At 42.0% G+C, this 27,735-nt stretch overlaps 1 protein-coding gene across 3 annotated transcripts in view; it reads right to left on the bottom strand.

Moving 5' to 3' along the window:
- The window catches only part of iqsec3a (IQ motif and Sec7 domain ArfGEF 3a), a 192,392-nt gene that overhangs the window by 99,796 nt on the left and 64,861 nt on the right, over nucleotides 1-27,735 (bottom strand). The gene's annotated exons all lie outside the window — the stretch shown is intronic.

Here is a 27,735-nt window from a genome sequence, read left to right as displayed (position 1 = left end):
TTAAATTACCTTGTGTTGAATTGTGCTATACAAATAAACTTGCCTCGCCTATTACTGGGCAATACTAAGTACCCCCTCAACTGGTTTCAAAGGATTTAAGAGGGTGAGTTGAAGCAAGGTTCTGGCATTCAGGTGTGTGCTAACACACTGCCAAGAGGAAACGACATAAGCAAGGATCTTCAAGAAGCAATAGAGGGTCTGCATTGACGTCACTTTCCCACTGGACCAGCCCCCTTACTCGCACTGAGGCATTGAGTGGCAAAAATGGCTGCAACTAGTGGAGAAGACGGGATAACAGCTGATTATGGGCTTAAATTAGCGTCAGTTGGACTTGACAGTGACCCGTACAGTTACCCCAAGAACCAGTGGTCCATGGACATTAATATTTGGTACAGTTACCAAGAACCAGTGGTCCATGGACATTAATATTTGGTACAGTTACCAAGAACCAGTGGTCCATGGACATTAATATTTGGTACAGTTACCAAGAACCAGTGGTCCATGGACATTAATATTTGGTACAGTTACCAAGAACCAGTGGTCCATGGACATTAATATTTGGTACAGTTACCAAGAACCAGTGGTCCATGGACATTAATATTTGGTACAGTTACCAAGAACCAGTGGTCCATGGACATTAATATTTGGCCACAAATCCAGTTTCCTGATATTTATTTGTACTTAATTTCTACGCCGGGGAAATACACGAAGCAAAGCTTGAAGGCTTACAAAAGTCTTGACGCTTGGTCCGACTTCAAGGCAGGATTTGTTGGTGAAATTAAAGTGATGAGGACACCGAACTTTATGATTTGACCGTTTAACGTTAGCTACCCAAAAATCCAACATTACCTGATACAAAATGGGAACCACAAATCCCCGTTTCGGTGCCTGGAATCCAGTTGTTTCTGTGAATTGCAACGATCCATTTGTCTCTCTTAAGCTTATTTTTCGGCAGTCTGTAAAACAATAGCTCAGATTTCTTGCTAAATCTATGAGTACAGTCGATCGCATAACAGCTCTTTCCCGTTTTAGATGTTTTCCAGTTGCTCAAACTGAAAGTTTACGCTGACACTCAGTCTTTCTGACACTCAGTCTTTCTGACACTCAGTCTTTCTGACACTCAGTCTTTCTGACACTCAGTGGGCGAAACCCGCTGTGAAGTCGCATCTGTGACGTCATGCACATTCCCTCTATTGTTGACGCTCATCAATCTGGAAATGGCTATGTGAACTGTTTCTAAACGAGTTCAAAGTTATACCTTTCCATAACCATGTCTACCTTATACTGCTGCACCTTTCACTTTTTAAATTCTATACATGTTAATAAGAGCCACATTTGTCTATTTACTGTTTGCTACTATTTAAATCTGGGTACAGTGAGCGAAATAACCAGAGTCAAATTCCCTGTCTGGCATGTTCAAACTTGGCCAATAAAGTTGATTCTGATTCTAATACGACGTGAGAGATTTATTCACTAGTGGAAGGTGTTCGAGACAGTTACCCATCATGCAATGCTCAGAGAAACGCAGGAAATACAGTTCTCCCTGAGCAAGTGCAAGGAGCTGTGGATAAATGAATGCATAATTGACTATGAAAACAATTCTTGACAAATATAAAAATAAGGACCTCTAAAGAACTCAATTTACCTTCTGTATGTATTTCTTTTATTTTTATTCTGTTCCTTATGTGATACAAATGTAACTACCTGCATTCATGGCTGCTCATGGATCACCAAAGAAGGGACTGGAAAATTCAATTTTTGAGTTTAGGATATTGTAGGAGGCCAGTTTAATTATGCCTTGATCTTTGTTTATTAATTGTTTGTGTTGTTTTATTTATTTTTTGTTATTATTTTGTCCTTTCTTTCTTTTCTTATTTTATTTCATTTTAATTTTTAATTTTTACATTTTCTATGGCATATGATATGATGTTTCCTGTTTCCTCTTGAACACATTATTAGGGCCCGAGCACTTACAGTGCAAGGCCCTATTGTATCTGTATGAATTTTTCTTTCTTTCTTTTTCCGAAGAAATGAGGGCCTTTTTGCCCCCCTAAATGGGCCCCAAAAGTCACCAAATTTTGCACCAAACCAGGCCTGGCGATAAATTTGATATTTAATGGTTTACATTAATGGGCGTGGCCTAATGTCTCAACAGCGCCCCCTTGAAAACTTTGTGCCTCAAGCCCCACAATACGGTTTGACGTACATGCTCGAAAATCGGTACACACCTGTATCATGTCAAAACTTAAAGAAAAGTCTCTTGGAGCCATGGTCGAAACCCAACAGGAAGTCGGCCATTTTGAACATTTTGAATTAATCGCATGATTTTGGTGCAATTTATGCCATTCATTCGGCAGTTAATACGGCCCGAACCGTAACGTGCACCCAGGTGTATTATACATCAAAATGTGCGTCTCCATCCTGCGACGATGCGCATTACTTTTCTCAGTCGAAAGCGTTACCGTGGCGACGCTAGACACTCCAAAAAGCCCGCCCCCCCTTCATCTGATTGGTCCATATTTGATAGTTCCTACTTTCTGCCATAACTTTTGAATGGTTTGACATAAAGACTCATGGGTGGTGTCATCGGACTTGGTTTTGAGTCCTTGAACATAATTGGTGCAAATTAGCGCCGCCCCTTCTTCTGATTGGTCAATATCTGATAGTTCCTACTTTCTGCCATAACTTTTGAATGGTTTGATATAGAGAGTCGTGGGTGGTGTCATCCACTAAATGTCCAGAAGAATCTACATGAAGTCATACAAGCTTCCACTGCAGCCTGAACGTGCACAAGGGTGCGAGGGCCCGTTCATCGCTGCTTGCAGCTTTAATTTTGCTGTTGTTCTTTATTTCTGGATGAGACTGTTAAATAGTTTTTTTTTATATTTTGACGCTTTTAATTTGATGGTGATTTGTTGTTGTTCGAGACAAAGCCAACAATAAACAATAATCTTAACCTGTTCCTGACCGGCAGCAACTTTTGATGAGTTTTTAGTTCCCAGAAAGAATGACAAGTCTGTGAGTTAGCGGTCATGTCTGCAGAGCTGCAAAACTGCACTCAACAGCGTCAAAAAGCCCCTCAAACTGGTTTTATTGGCATTTTTTTATTGACTTTGAAACTTGGTGACTGACGCTTAAATTGTGATGAAACACTCAAACAATTTTCAAAATACAAAGCCCAGTAAACATCTTGGATGCCTCCATGGGGCCACTGATGATGTCAGATTCATCCTTTTAATCATATTGCGGTAGCGGCTTTGGCACCACACAACAATAGGTTTGGAGGGAAAAAAAAGGTTCAAACAGACCGTCTGTCTCTCCACTTAAAATTCATTTATTGTCATCACTCTTGGCAGCACGTACGTATGGAGGTATCTTTGGCGGGCATGCGGCCGCTACTCTTTAAAATAGTGCTTGTATGACTAATGAATAATGAACGGAGAAATAAAGGCTGCTGCTCCGACACTCAGCTGCAGGTGAGCTTTTTCTTGTGCGAAAAATAGACCCCCGAATGGATGAAACAGAAGATTTCTTTTAGGAGAGTGCTTTGTAGTCCTCCCGGCACTGCTGACAATGTTTTCACTCCCTGTTCGGGTTATAAATATAGGTTTTCCTATTTCCATTCTTTTAGGAGCGCTTGCATCAGTGAGCAGTAATGTGACAGCCAACGCCGTACGTGCATCTGGATGAAAGTTAGACAAAAGCTCTGAAACTTTTAGTCCCGCCGTCTGAAAGGTGGTCAAATAAAATCAATGAAGTCGCTGATAAAAATGTGCCGTGCAAGAATTTGTACCTCCTCTTTCAGTTCTCTAGCTTTTGTGCAAAGAAGGAGCTATAATCACCTGATTACAGGGCAGATAGAGCCTCAGATTAACAACGGTGCAAAACTTTTTCCCATGTGCCAATGTTTCGAAAAATGAAGCCAAAACAAAAGGGGGGAAAAATAAGAAGAAAAACATGTAGGCAATCCTAGGTACCCCCTCTTACTGCTTCTGGAGGATTTAAGAGGGTTATCTGCAGCCGGGCCTGTACAGACCTGTTTACAGGCAGCCTTGTTTTGGTCGATTGCTGGATTTGGAGCATTTGAGTTTCCACTAACCCGGGATTCACACTGAAAGCACCACAGGCGTCATAGGCGTCCGGTTGCCATTCATTTTTTATGAAAGCTCGCTGAGAGAGGCGTTGGAGGCTCCAGAGCGTCAATTTGAAGTTGAAAAATCTCAACTTTATGCAAATGAGCAGCGGCGACGCCGAGGCAGCGTCCAATCACAGACCGGGATTCCCGAAGCAAGAAGCCTCAATGCAGATTGTACTTTCATGTTCACACAAACGTACACTCATTCACATGCACACATGAGCATAGCTGTGCAATAACACACTTATTTTATCAGGAATTAATATATTTCATCCAGCAAACTGACATTTTTAATGATTTGACTGCCGTTTTTACCTGCTCATATGAAACACTGATGTTTGAGGAGCTGTATGGTCCCAACGATTTTATTTGCTACATCGATCCAACGCAAAATAATTAAAAACCGTGTTTATTAATCACAAAACACAGTTTAAACGATATGACCCAATCCGCTCCGTTTACACGTAGCAAAAACTGTGGTGTTTTCATGCGTTTTGGCCGTTCGTTTACACAAAAACGAAGCTCAAAGTCTCCAAAAACGACTGTTTTTCTGAAAACTCCAGCCAAAGTGGAGATTTGCAAAAACTCCGTCTTCACGTTTGCTTGTAAACAGAGAGAAACGGACATTTAGGCTTCAGAACGTCACATTATGCGACAGAAACGTCACCAGCGTCATGAGTGCGACCTGTGTTTACAATTGTTTGGCCACCGTCAATATTTTCTTGTATTTTACCTGTTTTATATTCTAAAGTCACACTTAAAAGTAACTCCACTTCTCTGTCACTCCAAACCAAAGACTCTCGTTCATCTTGGAAGTAACTGGAAGTTACTCGTGTCATTTGTTGATGTTTTTTTCCAGGATTCTGATTGGCTAGCATGACTTTATCTTCTCGTTACACTGCCCCCTGTAGGTTTGGCTGCTCATAGCACCTTAACAGCGTATTTATGCGGGTTTGTGTAAACGATGGTATTTTTCAAAACGTAGAGGGGGAAATATCCGTTTTTGTAAATACTCGGCTATGTGTAAACGTGGACGTGCACTTTGTTCCTCCAGTTCTGCAGCGCAGCTTGAAACTGCAGGCGTCCTGAGTTTCCACAGGCAATTTTTGACGCTTTCAGTGTGAATCCAGCATAACACAATGTCAAGAGGCAAAGACATAAGCCATGGTGTTAGAGAAGCAATCTTTGCCCAACATCGATTGGAAAAAGGGGTTAAAAAACCATTTCCAAACAATTTGGGAGTTCTCTATCTACTGTGGAGGAGACGGTTAGTCTTCCTAGAAGTCCTGGGAAATTTACCCTCAGGTGAATAAAACCCAGGAGCTACATATCAGCTTAGATTAGATCTTTACTAGTCATTGTTATAAAACAATGAAATTAAAAGTGCTAAAAAACGAACAGATAAATACTATATTGTAGTATACAAAACACTTTCACAAAATAAAACAAATGACGATTAAAATCAATACACAATTAAAACTAGCCTACACATGCACATAATCTCTCGTATCAGTTACAGTTTGTTTTTCAGTAGATTGAGTTTTGTTACAGCTGTAGGATTAAAAACTGTCTGTGAATCGGGTTGTTCTTGTTTTTATTGCTCGGTACCGTCTGGCTCAGACCCGATGGGTTTCGGTGCCGATTAAAGTGTTTAAAGATCAAGACGACACACTGAATATGTACTCGTAGATTGGACAGGACCAGAAGGAAGGACGACTCTTTTGTCTAAAAGCAACATGGAAGCTCAACTGAGGTTTGCAAAACTGCATCTGAACGAACTCCAAGACTCTTAGAAGACTCGTGGTTTGAACTTTGGCATTGTGGGTTGAAAAGACCAAATACCAAAACCCTCGGTGACCTGAAGCCTTTGGTGAAGAAGAATGGACCAAAACTTACAGGGAACGTCCGTCTACAGCTGTCTAAAGTAGCTCTAGATGCTGGTGAATCATGGGGGTACTTAGTATTGCCCACATGACTTTTTTCTTTCTTCTTTTTTTGGCGTAATTCTCGTTATATCTCGTAAAAAAAATTGTGTGAAATAAGACCTGGAAACAGGCATTGTGGCATAGAATTGTCAAATTGGTTTAATTCACCGTACGAATTGTTACAGATTACTTTTGTAATACTGTATTTGACCTGGTGTTTGTACGTTTTGACCGTATAGAAAACGTAATTCTTGCCATCCCTTCTTCTTCCGGCTCTCGGTGAAGGCGGACGCTTTTCTGCTCTTCTCCCTCCCTATCTGCCCTGCTGCTGCTTTTTGTCCTGTCTTGTCTTTCAGAGCCTCTCCCTTTCACTCCTCTGAAATTCTACAATCATGGAATTGATTAACTGGTCTCTCAGCACAATTGACCAAATTTTTGCGACGAGAAGTAAGGGGACAAGGGAGCCCTCTTGCCCCGATGGGACATTTTTTGCCGGATACACTATGGACTCCTGGAAGCATTGGAAACCGTTGTGTCTGGTGATCCTGTCTGTCGAGGACGTTGAAGATGCCTTCATAATTGGATTTATGATAGCAGGATTTCTGCTAATTGGAGTGGGGGGATTCCTGGTCTATCGACAAACGCGTAAGTCGTCGATAGCTGTTCTGGCCCTTTTTGAGCTGCCCAACGTGGCTGAGGGGATAAGCTCTGCGACCAACACTAAGACTTTAACGTTGGGAGAGCAAAACCGCAAGCTGGATGCGATTCTTGAACAGAATCGCAGGCTAGCGGCGGCCTTTGAGCTCATTGGCAGGATGGATAAGACCTTGGAGAAGTTGGAAGCTCGGCTTGGTGGGAATTGATCACAAATTTGTCTGTTTGGAGTCGCCATTGAGGAACCAGAGACTTAAGGCAGACGGAAATTAGTGGAGTCTGCCTGTTTCTTTTCAATACAATTGTTGATTCTATAATCTGACCTTGACAGAGCAGCTTGGCCGGCTGCTCCAGTCACAATCTCCCTGGTGGAATGAAAACAAGGGGCTCTGCCCCCACTAGCCCTCCCCTCTCCCAGGAACATCTGCGGACCTGTTTCAGAACTGTACCGAGCCGTCTGATAACATCAAGGACAATGGCTGAGGAGCAGGTCTGGGGCGAAGTTCACAGACTTACCGCTCACACACACACACACACCTGCTGATAACCACACCCCCCTCATCTTCAACGCCTTCCCTGGCTCCCCTCTTATCAGCCCCCCTGACACAGTCGGCGGGTTCGAGCGCCACGAAGGTCGCGGCCCTCACTTGGATGACCTGTGCCGGGATCCCCCCTCCCGACTTGCCCACCACCCATACCCATGCAAGTTAGGATGTTGTTTTGTTGTGTGTATGTTGCTTTTCTGTGCCGAGGTGTTTTTTTGCACCTTGACACTGGGTATTTAATACACAGTGTGAAGGTTCCTTTTTTTTCCCTCCTCCTCCATCCCAGTGTCATCCTTCCTCCAAGAAATGGCGTCCATATAAATGGTGCCATCGGTGTGAACCGGAGTCAAGTTCTCTCGTCTGATTTATGTCTGACTTGGCAATAAAGCTTTTTTCTGATTTCTGATTTTAAAAATGAGATGTGTACCTGCTGTACTCTACTGCCCTTACTTACCTTTAACAACTTTTTATTATTTTACCTCTTTTCTTATCATTTTATTTGTTATTTACTGTTTAATTGTGTCTTGCAGCTTTTAATGTTGATGTAAAGCACTTTGAATTACCTTTTGTTGAATTGTGCTATATAAATAAACTTGCCTTGCCTAAATAAACAACAGCAGTTAAAAAAACACTCACGTTGCTGTTCATCTGAGTTTGTGACCCACTCAGATTATCGGATTAAAGGAGAGCAAACTGATTTTTGCACATAAACATATAAAAAAAAAAAAATATATATATATATATATATATATATATATATATATATATATATATATATATATATATATATATATATTCATGCACAGCGTGTGTGGATCAGCTCAAGCTGTCAACAGCTTCACCAGTAACTTCCACTTTCTTCCGACCTCCAAGTCTGTCACTCATCCCTCTCATCCCGTTTATTCAAGGTTCCTTCTTCCCGTCTCTCCGGAGCCACACAGAAACACACAAATCCCCGCCTCCCCGCCACCCCGCCTCCCCGTCTCCCCGCCGCCGTGTCCTCCGCCAGGTAAGGAGACGCAGCAGTTCCGGGCGTCAGCATGACTGACGAGGCGGAGATGAGCCCTGGGAGCCGCCTCGCTCTCAGCTCTCCATACGTCAGCGCCGAAGATGGATCAGCGCGCTGAAGCCTCGCCGTTTCTATCCAGAACACAATTACAGTATCTGCCCAACTCCTCCTGCGCCGCGCGGCCCGACTGCTAACGGGCCGGCGGTGTGCGTCATCCGTCAGCTGGTCGACCGCTGAGGATGCCAGCCCTTCAGTGGACGGATCAGTTTAAGGCCACGTTTACACATAGCTGGGTATTTACAAAAATGGATATTTCCCCCTCTATGTTTTGAAAAATACCATCATTTACACCGGCCCGCGGGCCACATGCGCCCCGCCAGGAGCTTTTATGTGGCCCCTGGTCATATTTCAAAAAAGGGGTTGTTTGTTGAAAAAAAAAAAAAATATATATATTTTTTTTTTTCTTTTTAAATAATAGTGATGCATCAAATGTTCGGCCGAAAATAGCAAAAAAAACACTTTCGGTGTTCGGTGGAATAAGTGGGGAAAAAACCGAACAGTTAATAACGGCGTGTGATGAAGCAATCAAACAGCGAACAGCTGGAGTGAGGGAGCAGTGTTAAATGCAGCAAACATGTCAGATCATTACTGAGATGTGGGGAAAAAGCAGAGGACACGAGAAATGATCCAGTCTGAGTTGGATTTCGAAAAGCCGCTTGGTGATGGAGACGGTGACGGGACGCACAGCGCAGGAGATCGGGGAGAGAGCGCAGAGAGAAGGGCCGATGCGGTGGAGAACCCTCACTACATGTTTGACGAGACCCTCCAAGAAAATAACCCAGATTTTTACAATTATTATACAAGGCTTCAAATTGCGGAGATCAGCCCCACCGCGACCCGATTAACTGATGATCGGACGGATGACGGTGTGTGTTATTAATTTTAATTTGTAATTTTTTTTAACTGACGGATGATCATCTCAATCACTGCATGCAGCTTGCTTTGACCTCCCACCGTCCGGTTTTCAACAAGCTGGCAATGTCTCGCAAATGCAACTTCTCGCATTGAATGTCATGTCAGGTAAATCTATTTTTATTTTTTATTTTTTTGTAAATGAGTGATGGACATTGGACAATATGGCACACATTAGTTTGCACTACTGTACTTCAGTTCCGAGCTCGAGCTGTTTTCTTTTTATTTAAATTGTTTTTGAGAGAGTGCCAACTGCGCTGAGCTGTGCGTAATTTTGTTGGCCCGCTGCACACCGCTGGCTGACGAGCAGCCTTGAGACTCATGCAGACAGACAGGCAGACAGACATGCCAGGAATGCGTTCACACAAGGTGCAGTTTTTATTTGTAATGTGTGCAGAGAATGCATATCGCATTATCAAGTTTAAGATGCTTGGTAGCCTTTTTTTAGTTGGTTAACGATGCAAAGTGTTTGTACATGTTAATCTCTGTTGGAGATGTTTTTTTACTTCAGATGTTTTGCCAGTGTTGCACAGTGTTACTGTTTGTCACATTATTAACCTCCGTTGTACAGAGGACTTGTTGATAGGCTTCTAGGATTGGCCTGACATTTTTTTCATTTGAATAAGTGAGGACTTTGCATTTCAGATGAACTTCTAAGCCTCCTATAATTTCATGTGATTGTTTTGTTTTTGCTGATATAATGCACAGATGTTTCATTAATAAAGGAGCTTATGGTTAATATTTTGGTTGCTTATTTATAACATCAAACTGGCTACTATGGACTGAGTGGGTATTTTTTATTTTTTAGTCGTGATATATGTCGTGATTATCGTGATATATCGTTGATGAAATTTCTTACAATATATCGAATATCGTAGATATCGTGTATCGTGATATTATCGTTATCGTGGGCCACATATCGCCACAGTATTGAATGGTGAGTTACCTGTGTTGTCCCACCCCTACTGTACTGTATGGTGTTGTTGTAAGTTTCTGCTTTTTACCTGCAAACAAATCTACCTTGGGATATCAATAAAGTTACCTTACCTTACCAGCTCTGGTTAAACTAACCTGGTGGAAAACACTAACTCAGATCTGGAAATGAGAAGGTTATATTGAAGTAAGTGATTGATATTGGTTGCCAATATGGATGGAAGTTTGCCTAATTTAAGTAAAAGTTAAGTATTTTAGTCACGGCTCCCCGTCACACGAGAGCAAATGTGAGAGAAATAAGCGGATTAAAAAAAAAAAAAGAAGCTCATTCTGACAACAAATTGGTTCATTTAACTTAAAAATGCAGTTTTGTCTTGGAACTATTAAAGGTTGAAGACTTCTTCAGAATGCTGAAATCACGAGTAAACAGTGATGTGGCGAGTAAATGCGCCGCTCCAGAAGCGTGGGGTCAGGAAACGGCTCCCCCTGTCATCTTTCCTCTGCTGCTGGAAGTGTTTGCCATTAAAGTACTGTAATGCTGCCAACAAAGGGGATAAAATAATGAACTAACAAAGACATCACTCCCCGCATCAGGAGAGCTCTGCGGGTCTTTGTGGCGTCTCTCGGCTCCCCGGTAAAAAGCCTCTCGAGTGGGCCGGGAAGCAGCTGTGCTCCAGTTTCGAGTCCCAGCGAATGAACATGAAAGAAGTCGCGGGATTCTCTTTACCGACATCCATTATTCCTGTTGTGGAGTAAAAAGGGATTAAAGGGCGGCAGAAATATGACGGGTGTATTTCACATTCTTCTGACGCGAAGTATCACCGGCTCAGGAAAACATGAAAGCATCAGCTTGGCTATCGCTGTGCCCAAGAAATTAGGAATATACGACAAAAGCTGGCAAAAAGCATCACGGATGAACTAACTTGTAAAGGTAAATCACTCCTGCGTACTTAAAAATGAGACATGTGTTTCTGGCTTCAAAGACTAGTCAGTGGCACAAACACATTTTCAGTTGCTAAGCAACAAGCTGCTACCAAGGAGTTCAGGGAACTTGGCCCTTTTTTGAAATTCCTCCTTTTGGGGACAGATAATCGCAGTAGCATAGTCCTGATTTAGTTTTAGAGACCTGGAATGGTTGTTGTTTGTGTCTCTGCCTGTTCCCGTTTCTGTTTGTTTGTTTGTTTTCTCTCTTGCAGATTCCAAAGACTGCAGGCTCCAAAGGATGCCCCCCCCACCCCCTCCTATATATGTTTAAGCAATGATGAGAAAAACTGGGTTTCTAACCAGCCAAGAAATTGGTCAACAGTACCTCGTTTACCAAACAGCCTAACTATCCACGGCCCGTACTTGCGAGATCCTGCCCAGGGTTCCTTAAGACAACTGTGGTTAACTTTCACTAATCAATCTCCTTCCGTCCATATTTCCACTTTTCCTTCAACATCTGCCAACCGGGAAGCTTGTGCATCTGCCAGCGAGTGTCGTGGTCCATTCATCTCGCGCAAATCTCAGGTTTCAAACCAGTTGAAAGGACTCTATCCCCTGTAAAAGCATTTTAAAAGGTTCAAACCCGTCGCCGCGGCACAAGAGGTGACCGATGCTTGTGATCAGGCGGCGATAGACCGCAACCTTGTAACTTAAAGCGAATGCCTTCCTCTTCGTCTACCTCCTGCAGCGTCCCCCTGATCAACCCGGGGTTGCATTCCTTTCAGAGGGAATGAAGCTTTGTGTCAATGAGCTGTAAAGATACCAACAAATTTGTTCACTTTTGCATGTAGAAACAGATGTTAATGCCAGGGTTAATGACTTTTTCCAATATTTACTCAACTACCAGAGTGCACAACTTTATTTGGACAAACTGCGTAGCGTGGACGGAGGCAAACAGGGATTATGTACGGCCACCGAGCCGTTGCTGCAGCGATCACATTAAACAGGAACACCCCCCCCCCCCACCATCTTCTCACAGGAGGGACCCTGATTATATTTCCAGTGTCAACGAATTCACCCCAGGCCACTCTGACTTTCATTAACCTTCATTGCTTTCTCCTGCATCATCACCATTGGAGGTGTGCGGCAGCAGCAATAAGATATTGGACGGTGTGACCGGAGAGGTTCAAAAGGTCCGTCCTCTGGTGGACTGCAGCCCCGAGGCTGCTGAGGAGGTCAATACGTAAGAAACCCCACCTCAGCAGAAGTCGAGGCAAACGAGATCCCTGAAGAAGCTGCTGGAGAAAGTAGTGCTGGTACCGTATAACCCACGATGAAAGAACGGTGGATACTGCAGATATCTGTAGTTGGAAACATCTGCAACCAAAGTCGTGTTTTTTATTAATAAGTAGGAATCTGTTTCGCCTTCTCTCGTCTACTCTCCGCTCTTATGTGTTTTCTCGTATCTCTCACTGAGGTTTAATCAGTTCATTGGGCGGAACAGGAGGGGAGACCGAGGAGCAGACGGTCCTGCAGAAATATGATTTTATTTCCTTTTCTCATAAATCCATCTATCCATTTTGTGTTTCTTTATCTGTTCAGGGCCACGGAGGCGCTGGAGGTCACCGTATCTGTCAACTTGGACATCACGGGGCAACACAGGGGCAAGCCAGAATGATAATTATGGACGATTTACAATCACCAGTCAACAAAAATGGATGGGTTTTTTGGCTGAAGGAGGAAACTAAAGCGCCAGAAGAAAAACCATTCAGGTCAAAAGTCAACCAAGAGTTGACATCGTGCCTGGTGTTCTGATACAATCCAGGGAAGTGAGGCAAACTGCAGTTCTTTGACTGGCCACTAGAGGCTGGCTCTAAGAGTGAGTCAATCTCCACTGACCCTCGAGTTAAAATGTCCAACTGCAGCAGCAGAAATAAACACTTCATCAGGTAAAATCCTATAAAACTACAAACATATACATAGTTATGATCTGGTAACTGACCTATGTAAGGGGTCCCCAGATCCAGTCCTTGAGGGCCACTGCCCTACATGTTTTAAATGTTTCCCTCTCCCTGCTGTACTATTGGACCATTTCAGGACACTTCCAAACTGGCTGATTGGACGACTAACCTACGACTAGCCAGCCAATAGTGATGTGCAGATCGATACTGAAATATCGATACTTTCGTTACCAGATCTGTATGCTCTAAAATCGATTCTCAAACTTAAATATCGATACTTTTGATACTTCAGTCATTTGTAGTAATGTATATCATTAACAGGAATTCTGTGGAAAGTTAATAAACTATTCAGATTTTGTCTAAATGACACGCTGCTGACAAGAACTACTTTTTTTCATTTAAGTTTTTATAATAGTTCCTATTTTTGTTTATTATTCTCTTATTTATTTTAATGGTTTTATTATTTTACTTAGGATATTTTTTAATGATGATAACACCTTTTTCAAACACTGATTTTTCTGTTGTTGTAACAGCTTCAGTATACTTCTGACTGTAAAATAAATTGCTAAATAAGTATCTCCGATGTCTTGTATTCTTAAGCTATCTAAAATAAACCAATTTTTTTAGATTTACCAGGCACATTAGGTGTATTTGCACAATGTATCAGTATCGAATTGGTATCGCCGATACCAGCCTGAATTTTACTCAATATCGGATCGGAAAGGAAATCGGTGGTATCAAATATCACTACCGGCTAACGCTAACTAGCGGTGACTGAACCAAGGTGAACATGTTCCAGGTCATAGGCCAATTGTTTGATGCCAATATTCTGGGTAGATTGTAGGAGTGTAACGATACACTAATCTCACGATACGGTACGATACACGATATTGAGGTCACGATAACGATACGATATTATAGCAGTATTTTTTTAACAACCTTGAATGAGGAACATATGACTGGAAAAAATGGTCTTTTATTTGAAAGACACAAAATACAAAACAATGCTGTGCGTTTGCCCTATTGTTACAGTTTGTAATGCTTTATAACTGTTTAAGTTTTAAAGAGAAAGCCAGGCCAACCATTTTCCACAAACTGAACTAAAAGTAAATGTCAGGTTTGCATTATGATCTTCAGTTTCAAACAAGTACAAATATTTTGCCACAACTGAATAGTTTCTCTCATGTACTGTATGACTTTTCATTTTGTTCTTTTCCAGAAATTTAACAACTAAAATTAAATAAATAAAAGTAAATAAGTAAACTATGAAAAGTCCCAAACTCAAAATGCAACATGACTGTTATTTATCTTCTGCCCGAGCTGAGAGCTTCACATGTTCCAGCCTGAGGCCGTAAGGTGAACCCTGTTATCGATTCATCCCTCCCACCTTTGGGGACGACACAATCTTTACATCATAAAAAAGATTGATTCATGCTCACCTTAGAAGTAAAAGTTCAGAGCTCAAAACCCAGCAAAAGAGTCCCGTGATCGGGACCGCAAAACGGTATTAATTTCTTCTGAGCGTAGTAAGATTTTGGTCCGCGGTTTGAGGCGCGGTCGGATGCGCGTTACTAGTAAACACAATATATTAATATTAATAACCCAATATCGCACTACAGTTTGTCACCTCCATGACACGTATTGTGACGTTTTTGTATCGCGAAATTTCGCGGCACGATATATTGTTACACACCTAGTAGGTTGGCATCACTTCCTGCCAATATGCCTGCGAAGAGAGACAAAGAGGGCTTCAAAATTTCTCCCTGGGCAAAGATTCTGCTTTTACCTCATTACATTAACTGTGTGATGCACACTCAAAGCAAAAGAAAATTTCTTCTCAAGTCTCACAGCTCACCAAAAGAAGCCACAATGAAAGCATTGATTCAACACAGATTAGTCTTCGCTCTGAAAAAAACACCCCGGTTTTGCGCCGTCACCAGTCCTCTGCAGACTGCAAGTAATTTTCTTTCCACTTCATTTAAAAAGCTCTCATCCGCGATAAAGAAAACACTATTACAGCGGACAATGTCATCTTTAGCAAATTAGCATAAAAAAGACCCAGTTCCTCTCCAGTCATCTGGTTAAGCATAGGCATTTTTACTTTGCTGAAACATTACATAACTTATCCTCCTCCTTCTCACCCCGATTCAGTGGCTTAAGTCTTGCTACCTACCAAGTGAACATAAATACCATATAATAAGTAAGAAAGTTTGATGGTAACACAACAATTAACATCAAACAGAGACTGGCGTCTGTGTTCGGGACGAATGAAAAAGCAGTTCTGCCAAAAATGGAAAACATTTGTGGCGTCCTCACAAACAAATTATTAATTTTATCAATGACTTCAGCTCATGATGTAGTGAGTTACACTGAAATATAATATACTGTATTTTCTTTTGAGCCGATGATGACATCTGAGGTAGGAATTGATGGTTGCAACACTTCAGAGTTACTTTTAGGACCTAAAACAAAGACAAACCCGCCGTGCTGTCTTTCAGCGCAGCAAAACTCAGTCAATTCTTATGAAACATACTTGAATATTCAGATATTTGCTATTTAGGAGGGCATCCGGCATTACGTTTTGGTGCTTGCAGTTTTATTGCACCAATGTGGAAATCATTTTTTTTCCGGTATTTTCTGGTTACAATAAATTTTGTCACAGTTTGGTATTTACTCCCTGTTTTATTTTGAAACCCGTGTCCTTGTGTTTCAGTTTCCTCTTGACTTCCCTTGTTCCCATCTGCCCTGATTGTTTGCACCTGTGTCTCGTCAAGCCTTCTGTGTATATCTGGTCTTGTCTTTCCCCTTGTTCCCTCCTGGTCCGTTCTGTTTCGACCCTCCTTCTGTCCAGTCAGGTTTTTTGTAAGCTTGTGGTTTTCTTTTGTTAACTCTGCTCTGCAGTGCTTTTGGTTTGTTTTTTTTAATAATAAATCCCCTTCTTTGGAACTCCTGCCTCCTTGGTCTCCTGCATTTGGGTCCTACATCCACCACCCTGTGACACATGCTTCTTTGTGTATGTTAAGACTTGCTCTCCTCTCGGTCTTAGACATATCAATTGTTGAATGTTTTGTAAAAAATGAAGTTTCAAAGCTCCAGAACCCATAAAATGTTTTTTGTTTTTTTACCAGTTCTACTAAACAACACAGATTACAGTCATGTGACTCTAGTTGGTTTGAAATTGGTTTAAAACACACTTAGTATCAATATTCACCATCTTGGACGGCGCAAAAAAAAAAAAAAAATCATTAAACTGCAATTGTTCAGGAGTAATTTAGGTATGAAAAGGTGTTTAGTTTTTTTTTTTTTTTTACTTAGTAGCCTAATGTAAAACGTAAATATGAAAAACATCGGTCGATGTCGTGGAACCAGAACTGCTCATAGCCTGACGAGGAATCTGATGCGACTGATGTTCACGAATTGATCTCGTATTGATCAATAATCTAATGTAATGCAAATTTAAAAAAAATTACTCAACAATAAATAAACTGACCACAAACATAGCTTATGTAGCTAACATCCTCCGCCATGTTGGCAGGAGGTCGGTCTATTCATCCAAACTTCAATAAACAAACAGTCACGAGGTAGCTATTTAGCTTTGCTGATGCTAACTAGCGTTAATCGACATTCACTGCGATGATGTCGCTACCAAAACAATGTCTGAAAGGAAAAACTTCTCTGTTTGAGCTAACGCAGCCATCCGGGCTGACCAGAGTAACCGTAGTCGTCCTGAAGCAGCTGGCGGTGGTTGGTCTGGAAGGGTCTGGGGTGGGGGTGAAGGGGGGCCCTACATGTAACATGATAGTATAAACTGCAGACCTGAAAAATACACGTCCTCTATCAAGCCTGGTTTACACATAGCAAAAACGGTGGTGTTTTCATGTGTTTTGGCCGTTCATTTACACGAAAACGAAGCTCAAAGTCACCAAAAACGATCAGTTCTGAAAACTCCGGCCAAAGTGGAGATTTGCAAAAACTCTGTCTTCACGTTTGCTTGTAAACAGAGAGAAACGGACATTTCGGCTTCAGAACGTCACATTATGCATCAGAAACGTCACCAGCGTCATGTGTGCGCCGTGTTTACAATTTGTTTGGCCACCGTCAATATTTTCATGTATTTTACCTGTTTTATATATTCTAAAGTCACACTTAATAGTAACTCCACTTCTCTGTCACTCCAAAAGAAAGACTCTTGTTCATCTTGGAAGTAACTGGAAGTTACTCGTGTCATTTTTTCCAGGATTCCGATTGGCTAGCATGACTTTATCTTCTCGTTACACTGCCCCCTGTAGCTTTGGCTGCTCATAGCACCTTAACAGCTATTTATGCGGGTTCGTGTAAATGATGGTATTTTTCAAAACGTAGAGGGGGAAATATCAGTTTTTGTAAATACCCGGCTATGTGTAAACGTGGCCTCAGATAGATTTATAAAATTGAATTAAACAATACACAATCGGTCTGAATCAAATACATCATCTGGACCTTCCTTCATTAAATAAATAATACAAATCTGAAGTGGTTTTTCACATAATTATTCAAATGACCAAGGTCACACTGGCACATACATCAGCTACACAGCCTTCCTCCCACAAGCCCCCATAATAGCCACCCTCTTGTTCCAAGGCAGACAATGTCAAGCCCAGCGTGGCACCGGCTCTTGCATAATTTCCAAATGAAAAGCTGCACTTTCTTGGCCATGTCGATGGAAGCTCCAGCGTAGGGTGGTTAACAAATATAGCCATGACATGTTTAAATCATGAGACAGGCGGTACATGAGTCACATGGTGAGGAGTATCTCTTTCCCTGCAGTAAAAAAGCCCACGTGTCAGCACTTCTTGTGAGGCTAACGGCGTGCTGAGCGGGAAGGGCAGCTGGGATGAAATGTTCAATTACAGTTTATGGTGCGCAAATCCTTCACTTGTCCAAATACTGGAGGAATTATCCTTTTTTTTTTTTTTTCTTCCAGATAAAAGAAATATAAAAAAGTGCAAAACCAGACCTGCCCTATGTAATGCCCCTTCAATGGACAGTGATACATGGTCGGGGTCACCCTATCCGTGCTTTCCGATCACTTCATGTGATCAATCTCCAAGTGATGGATTGATTATGAAGGGGACCGATCGATGCTGTGCTCAGTGGGGCGGGAGGACCTAACTCATAAATATCTATTTAGCAAGAAAGAGTCAAAGATGTATAATAAAAGAAGCCATAGGTGCTTTTCTATTTTCCTACAATATCAATGGTGCATCCGTCCAGCGGCAGCAGAGCGCAGTGTATGAAAAGAAAGGTTGGACTCCTGAAATAGTGTATATATATTAATGCATTAATATAAACTGAATCTCTTCGAAAGCTGTAGCCCTAGGGTGTTGGTAAAATGAGGGGACAGAGTGACCGAAGAAAAGAAAAAAGGACTGTAAATACGCGGTTGACACCGCAGTGGTGCAGACGGATACAGAGCACCGCCCAGGACTCGTAAGCGGGACCTCAAGGACCTGAAGGACAGACGCTCCATCACTCAGTGTTGCATGCATCAGATGTTAGACGTTAAATACTGGAGGGGGGGGGGAGGGTTCTTAAGCTTAATTAAAGTTTTACCCTGGAAATTGGTAGATTACCTGCAGCGGTTTGCTTTTCAGTTCGCTAAATCCACAAAAACCCAAATTCACCCCAAAAGAAAAAAAAGATAAAGCAGTTCAATTTTCTTCTTGATCTTTCTAAGCTCATAACCCTCTTTTTTTTTTTGTTGTGCTGCAATTCACCAGCGGGGAGATTGAGACCCGCTCAACTTCCTGAGAGGGTCTCATGCCGAGAAGGAAAAGGTCCCGCGAGACCTCCGGATCCAGACCGGCCGAACTGGCGGTGGCTAACCAACTGGACATCGTGATGGTTGAAGGGCTCCAGAAGAAATCAGTCTTGACAGACGTGGCGGTCCCGAAAAACGGCAACGGGGAGGAGGAGCCGGGGTGGATACGTTTTGATCAGATTTCAGATAAATCGTTTACTTGAACCAAAGTTTCATTGATGCCGGTTTGCCTAACTGATATTTGGACATAAAAACAACGAAGTAGTTAAAGCTGCAAGCAGCGATGAACGGGCCCTCGCACCCTTGTGCACGTGGCGTGTAGATGCATGTAGATGTTTTCAGGCCTGGACATTTAGCGGATGACACCAGCCATGACTCTCTATATCAAACCATTCAAAAGTTATGGCAGAAAGTAGGAACTATCAAATATGGACCAATCAGATGAAGGGGCGGAGCTAATTTGCAGCAATTATGTTCAAAGACTCAAAACCGAGTCCGATGACACCACCCACAACTCTCTATGTCAAACCATTCAAAAGTTATGGCAGAAAGTAGGAACTATCAGATAGGGATCAGTTGAAGGGGGGGGCGCGCTTTTTGGCATCTATCGTTGCCACGGTAACGCTTTTGACTGAGAAAATTAATGCCCATCGTCGCAGGATCGAGATGTACATTTTGATGCATAACACACCTGGGTGCACGTTAAGGTTCGGGCCGTATTAACGGCCGAAGAAATGGCATAAATTGCGCCAAAATTAAGATAAGATAAGAAATCCTTTAATAGTCCCCCAGAGGGGAAATTTCCAGATTAATTCATTATGGCCGACTTCCTGTTCGGTTTCGGCCATGGCGCCAAGAGACTTTTCTTTAAGTTGTGACATGATACAGGTGTGTACCGATTTTCGAGCATGTACGTCAAACCGTATTGTGGGGCTTGAGGCACAAAGTTTTCTAGGGGGCGCTGTTGAGCCATTAGGCCACGCCCATTAATGCAAACCATTAAATATAAAATTTTTCGCCAGGCCTGGCTTGCGTGCAAAATTTGGTGACTTTTGGGGCACGTTTAGGGGGAAAAAAGGCCCTCATTTCGTCGGAAGAAGGAAAAAAAAAATTCCTTCAGATACAATAGGGCCTTGGCACTGTCAGTGCTCGGGCTCTAATAACAGTCGCCTCCAGGGAGACTTGAACATCAGTGGGAAGGTTATGACTCATTCCACCTCCTTTTTCATTTGCAGATTTTCACTAAAAACATCAAAGGATCAGTGATGTTGAAAACATTTGCATCTAATGGCTTGCAAAATATGAAAATGTAACTTCTCCCGAGGCGGTTGTGCTGCAGCACATCCCACAGTTGCTCATGCCATTGTGTACATTGTTAGCGGTACAACGGATGTTCTCCCCCGAGCTGGTGAGGGCTTTTCCAGGGTCTAACGAAATGTTAGTCCCTTGAGATCCCCGTTACCCTGAATAGGAAGTAGGGTGTAGATAATGGATGGATGGATGTTGGACGTAGTCCAGATTACGTTACCTACAGCAGTGACTCAACCTGGGGCCCCCGGATCCTCTGACATTTATAGAAATAGATTATCATTTTACTCAAATGTGACCGAGACCTTTATCTCCCTAAACTATATGACCTTCTTTTTCTCTTTACAAGTGTAATTTGTTCTATTTTAATTAGAAATCTTCCACCCATTTGCATCGTCGAAGTTACTGCATGTTACTGTTGATACAAACTTAACACCATCTTAATCTTTTTCAAATTATGAGCCCCCCAGCATTTCAGTGGGGATATACACCCTTCAGTTCTTTTAAATGCTTTTATTGTGAAATATTTGCTGGAAGCTGTTGGGATAACGCACATCAACTTGCAAAATTCAAGTTAGCGCTCGAAATTGCAATAATGTAAAAAAAAAAAGAAACAAGACATTAAAAATAACGTATCATTCTCCAAGCAACTGTTCTCACCGAGGTTATTGATCCAAAATACTCTATTTGGAAACTTGCTTGAGGAATTACTCCCACAAGGAAGAAAAAAAAACATTTGACAGTTGATCCAACAATGAAGTTGGAAAACCTGCAGTTCCCTGACTGACCACATGGGGGCGACCAGCATATTAAAACATCCAAATCTTTTGTATTACATTAGGTAAAATCGTATATAAAAACAAATTCTATATACAGTATAATTAGAGGACTTTTAATTGGATAATGGCGCAGTTGTGGACGGTGCTGGGTTGGTCGGCTCAGAGCTGGAAGCTTGTGCGAACTGGGCGTCGGCTAAACACCAGCCTAGAAATCTAGACGCACTGCCAGCAAAATTTTCTTTGCAGGTGCAGCTAGCTGCCATCCGTTCACTTCAATAAATTGGCCCCAAATGTCACGGGGAGCCAATCAAATCAGCAATAACAAAGAATTAGACGACGACGGCTCGTACTAAATAAATGACGGCTTGTTCCGAACGTAGCAGACTCTGAGACACCGGAAAAGAGAAAGAAAACAAACGGCAAAAAGAGACTTTACAAAGAAGAATATATCATGTTGGGATTTACAGGAACTGATTGGCACCCTCAGCAGCCTCTGTGTTTTTTATGTGGGGATGGGGGTACAGTCAAACCAAGCCATGAAACCAGCACACCTGCAGCAGGTACCGATCATCAGTGAGCAAGCCTGCTCAGTTTTTCACTCAAATTGTCCTAAGAGTTGATCATAAATTTGCAGGGGGTCCAGGACCCCAAAAAGGTTGAGAACCACTGACCTAGAGCATATCATGAATGCAGGATTTGCAATGAAACTGCTTGAATTTGCCTAAACACAGCGGAAAAAGACCATCTGCTCACTGTGAACACTTTGAAAAAGCCAATTTGCTCTAATTAACCAAAAATGTAAATGTGCTTTTGGTTCAAACTTTCTCACGTCTGCATTTTTATTAATGAATTAATCAATGAATTCAATCAGCCGGAAGAAGTGGCTGGTTTAAACTAGCCCCGTCTTTCCCGACGTTCATTTTGTTGTTCCTTACTTAGGTTTTGTTGCACGTCAAAAATCACAAAGCGGCTTCAAATGTGGTGGCAAAGACGGAGTTTTAAATGGCGGAGGAGCAGAGATAATAAGAGTGCGTTCAGGAACAACAACGCCCAGAGAAAAGATTCAGCTGCTGTGAGAGGAACAAACGTTTGAGCCGTTCTCCCACCCCGAAGATCTTCTAAACTAATTGCCTATTATGTGGTTCGTCGGGGGGGAAATGGCAGGCTTTTTAGAGCTTCCCCCCAATCTCACATATTTGAATATATCCTGGCAGTTTCCTCGTCTGCAAACTTGTGTATGAATTTGTCTGTTTTCAGCAACAAGACTGTAAGTGCGGTAAATTGAGCTTCACATCATAAAAGGCCAAAGATGATAAATTATGGAGGCTTGGAAACAAATAAAGTCTGACTATTGTTCAAAGACATTACAAAGAACTTATCATTCTCCAAGCAACTGTTCTCACCGAGAGTATTGATCCAAAATACTCTTTGGAAACTTGCTTGAGGAATTACTCCCACAAGGAAGAAAAAAAACATTTGAACTCCTGAGTTGAATCCAACAAGGAAACCTGCAGTTCCCTGACTGACCACATGGGGGCGACCATATTAAAACATCCAAATCTTTTGTACTACATCAGGTAAAATCGCATAACAACAAATTTTATATACAGCATAATTAGCCCAACCAATAGCCAGTTGTGGACGGTGCTGGGTTAGTCGGCTCAGAGCTGGAAGCTTGTGCGAACTGGGCGTCGGCTAAACACCAGCCTAGAAATCTAGACGCACTGCCAGCAAAATTTGCTTTGCAGGTGCAACTAGCTGCCATCTCATTAAATTGGCCCCAAATGTCACAGGGAGCCAATCAAATCAGTATATTCTTGTAGAGAGGGTCTCTGTGCGGGTTTAAAACGATGATGAGGAGGATCCCCCCTTATGATCCAGGTCCTGGTCCAGGTTTCTTCCCTCCTAAAGGAGCATGAGGCAGGATTGAGGCAGGATTTATGAAAAAAATTCTTATACGTTTTAAGTTTTCTAGTAATAATGTCAGATGAAGCGTTCCAAACCAAAAAGAATGAGCCCTCTAGCGTATCTTTCCTTTGCCTTGAACAGGCTGTGTGCTGGAAAATGTGCTGCAATTGTGGGGCCGAATTTCCCGCGTTGTCCTGCGGATGTGACGTCACATGATGCTGCATGCACGTTCTCCCCGTTCTCCCTTCACTGTTGGCTGCAGTACCCCCGACGGCCGTCGTGGTGAAGGGTGGCGCTAGAGAGTCTCAATTTCTTAAAAGGAGCCTCATGCTCCTTTAAGGGGGAGTTTTTCTTGCCACTGTTTGGCTTAAGGTTTTTCTCACACTAGGGGAGTTTTTACCTGCTGTAGTTTATGTTTTTGTAATAATTGCTTGGGGTTTATGTTCTGGGTCTCTGGAAAGATCCTAGAGACAACTTCTGTTGTAATAGACGCTATATAAATCAAATTGAATGGATGAGGTTTTGCCTATTTGCAACATGGCACAAGAAAAACCAAAGGTTTTGTTTCATTAGACCAAAAAAGGAACAAAATATCTGCTTTTAATAGTTTTGTTTTGTTTTTACCTGCTACTGCTCCATCCGCTGCTGTTTAATGTCTTTGTTTATTTTCATTTTTACGTAACTGTTTCAACAATCACCTCGCACTGAAGAGGACAAACTTTTCGGCACACAAGTGGAGAGTGGATGAGAGTGTTTATTTTAACAATGGAGCCGAGGCAGGACGGACGGACGGCCGGACGCTTCGGACCAGGGACGCCGGTCTCTCCGGAGCTTTTTCGTCACACTCTGTCACTGCTGTCAGACTCGTCCACACCCTCGGATGCTCTGAAGCCTCCCTGCATTGATGAAATTGCTTCCAAGAGATGCATTTTTATCACAAAAACCCCTTCAAGCCCGGCCCCGGCTAGCATTGTGTGTGTGTGGAGGTGTGAACCCATCACTGGACTGGTAAGAATAATGGGTGAGTCGGTCTGTATCTTCATGTTTCACGGGTGTCGATGTTGGCCGATAGAAAGCAACCAGACCTCATAGTTAAGTATCGTAGCGAAACCTCCTGTCACCGGGAAACCGGACCTGACCTCAAAGGCAAAGCAAGAAAATTTGTAGTTTCTTAAACGGTTGCTTCAAAAAGCCAATCTCCATCCCAACTCTGTGCCAATAAAAGTGCAAAGAGACAAAAGCGACACTTCAAAAGCAAACCTGTTTGCAAGGATTTGGTCCACTTCTTTCTGCTCCTGCAGAAGCAAACTAACGCCATGTTTTACGATTACCAAGAAAAAGAAACACCCTCCTGTGCAACAGCAGTGTAATTAAGAGTTTGACTTCTCGTACTAATGCTATCCTTACTAAAGGGTCACAGTGACATCCTGTCAGGAGATACTGCATCAACTTTTAAGGCACGTGAGTCACCGGGGCTATTTTCAGCTTCATTTACTTTCCTATTAGTCAAGGTTTCTTAAGGCATCTTTATCTCCAATGTTTCTTGACGGGGAAGATGAAAGTGGGAAATGCTGAGCGAGGCCAGGCTGGGTTACGCCTCATCAAAACAAAGCTGCACGCACAAAACCACAGAGACGAGGTTAACCCCCTCTGCTCATTCCAAGTATGTGAATAAACAAGTAAACCAGATAAAACTACGGCACTGGTTGTACAGCAAGTAAAATCTCTTCCATCTCAGCGTTTAGTGGTTTAAAGCAGTGGTTCTCAACCTTTCCTGGGGTCCTGGACCCCCTGCATATATTTGATAAACTCTGAGTCCAAATCGGTTGCTGTGAATCCCAACATGATATATTCTTCTTTATAAAGTGTCTTTCTGCTGTCGGTTTTTTAACATTATTGCAATTTCAAGCGCTAACTTGAACTTTGGAAGTTAATGAGCGTTCCCCCAACATCTTCCTGCATGTATTTCCGAATAAAAGCATTTTAAAGAAATGAAGGCTGTATACCCACCAAAACGCTGGGGGCTCTTAATTTGAAAAGGATGCAGATCGTGTTACATTTGTATGACCAGTGTCGTGCAGTAACTTCAACGAGGCAAACGGGTGCAAGATTTCTTAAAGGGGACCTATTATGAAAACAGGTTTTTTCTTGCTTTAACAAATATAAAGTGGTCTCCCCTCAGCCTGCCAACTCAGAGAAGGAGGAAAGCAGCCAGATTCTGCAGAGTCTGTACAGCCGCCCGGATGAGCCGTCCAGTGTGATGTGGATCTACGAGCCAATAAGATTCTGCTCCCGTCGTTACGTAACCAAAATGCGATTTACATAGGTTGGCCTCCGATGCGTGAAACCACGCCCACAACTAACTCCACCGGCCGGAGCTTCCGCCATTTTTTCGTAGTGGTGTATCACGTCATTCAGGCAGCCAATCAGCACAGAGCCTCATTATCATAGCCCCGCCCACTCAGAATCCCGCATAGATAATGAGGTTAGAGAATAGAAAGATAAAGACATGGCTCAGAGGCTGAATTTCTCATTTATTTAGCAAAAACAATCAAAAGCTTGTTTTTAAGACATTCAAAGCCTGTTTAAAATAGGTATTAGATGCCATAATAGGTCCCCTTTAAAGAAATGAAGGCTGTATACCCACCGAAACGCTGGGGGCTCTTAATTTGAAAAGGATCGTGTTACGTTTGTATTAACAGTGTCCTGCAGTAACTTCAACAAGGCAAACGGGTGCAAGATTTCTTAAGATATAACGAATTACACTTGTGAAAGAGAAAAAGAAGGTCATATAGTTTAGGTAGTTAAAGGTCTCGGTCACATTTGAGTAAAATAATATATTTCCATAAATGTCAGTGAATCTATTTATAAAAAAAAAAAACCTTTCCCTTCTTCCCTGTCCTGCAGTCTTGGATCTAAAGTGAACCTCCTTCATCCCCTTCCCCTTCACTCCCACTCGCTCTCGTCTTCGTCACGGCCGTCTCTCATTACACCGATCGAGGTGACAGCAGAGCGGTTTGCTTCGTCAGCAGTTCTCCCCGTCCTCGCCGCCTCCCCTCTGCCCGTTTCCTTGTTGACGCACCTCTGCGAGGCCGTCGGCGAGCTGCAAAGGACAAGGACTCTAAGTGGAAGGGGGGGGGTGGGTGAATGCTAACCTGACAGTTTCACCCACTCATGGGACACCCAGAGGTCCCTTCAAAGAGGACGGTGGGAACAAGCTGTTAGGTGTGAGATGGCTTCCTCTTTGATAGATGGTGAAGCAGAATAATTAAAATATACTTGTGAAGTGGAGTCCATGCAGAGACTATAACTTGTGAGGTGTTTTTAAATGGCAGATGTCCATAAGGTACGATAGTTGGGTTGATAAAGCTCAGAGAAAACAATGAGCGATGCTTCATCACATCAGAAGCCAAATGAGCTGCTTGTTTGAGCCAAAGGCTGCTAAGTTTAGCTCAGGCAACGTCAGCTGTGCGCCGAGGTTGGGCTTCGTAGCTCGTACTTGGCGAGGACGGGATGCTTTTCAGTCCTTCCTGGCACACATGTCTTCTGATGCCGCTCTTTATGTAATACATATGATATGGTCATAAGTCATAAGGTCTTGTTGAATTTGTTATTTAGACCAATAAAAATAAAAACTAACACACTGGCATTAGAACAGTACTGTGTCTCGGACGATACTTGGAATCAAATGAAAAATATTGGTATCAGAATGAAAAATATTGGTATCGGAATTAAAAATATTGGTACAGAAATTAAAAATATTGGTACCGAAATTAAAAATATTGCTACCAAAATGAAAAATATTGGTATCAGTGTGAAAAATATTGGTATCAAAATTAAAAATATTGGTACCGGAATGAAAAATATTGCCACCCGGAATTTAAAATATTGGTATCAGAAAGAAAAATATTGGTATCGGATTGAAAAATATTGGTATCGGATTGAAAAATATTGGTATCGGATTGAAAAATATTGGTATCGGATTAAAAAATATTGGTACAGAAATTAAAAATATTGGTACCGAAATTAAAAATATTGGTACCCGGAATGAAAAATATTGGTATCGGAATGAAATATATTGCTACCCGGAATTTAAAATATTGGTACCGGATTGAAAAATATTGGTAGTGAATTGAAAAATATTGGTATTGGAATGAAAAATATTGGTAGCGAATTGAAAAATATTGGTATCGGAATTAAAAATATTGATATCGGAATGAAAAATATTGGCATCGGAAAGAAAAATATTGGTACTGAAATTAAAAATATTGGTATCGAAATGAAAAATATTGCTACCCAGAATTTAAAATATTGGTATCGGAATGAAAAATATTGGTAGCGAATTGAAAAATATTGGTATCGGAAAGAAAAATATTGATATCGGATTGAAAAATATTGGTAGCGAATTGAAAAATATTGGTATCGGAATATCTCTTACTACGATCTACTGTCATAAGAGTCAACGTATTTCACAACCAATGGAAACGTACAATCTTTTACGATCTTTGACTGCACTGTAAAAACACATTTCTAATAAAGTCTGACTATTTTCCAGTAGCTAGACTATTCTGCTAGTTTTAAGAATTGGATTCGCATTGGTTGAGATATTTTTTACTTTACATGAGACTATAGGCGGTATAGCGGGGGGTTCTGAGTAAACCCGCCAGGCAGGAAGTATCTCCATTTCAGTGTAGCCCCACACCAGAACTGCTGACTGAAGAAGTAACGCAGGTGGCCACAAGGTGGTGGTAACTCCCGCCAGTGGAAACCTGACTTATTTGACTAGATTTAGGAACAACGGACTCGTTTCTGGAGGCGCTGTTTTTGCAGCGCGTCAACAGCGGTAATACTTGAACGGCCAAATATTTACCGAGGTAACATC

The sequence above is a fragment of the Cololabis saira genome, chromosome 23 (assembly GCF_033807715.1).
Source record: "Cololabis saira isolate AMF1-May2022 chromosome 23, fColSai1.1, whole genome shotgun sequence".
NCBI classification, from domain to species: domain Eukaryota; kingdom Metazoa; phylum Chordata; class Actinopteri; order Beloniformes; family Belonidae; genus Cololabis; species Cololabis saira.
The sequence above is the reverse complement of the archived record's forward strand: the minus strand, read 5'-3'. Positions and strand labels throughout refer to the sequence as shown.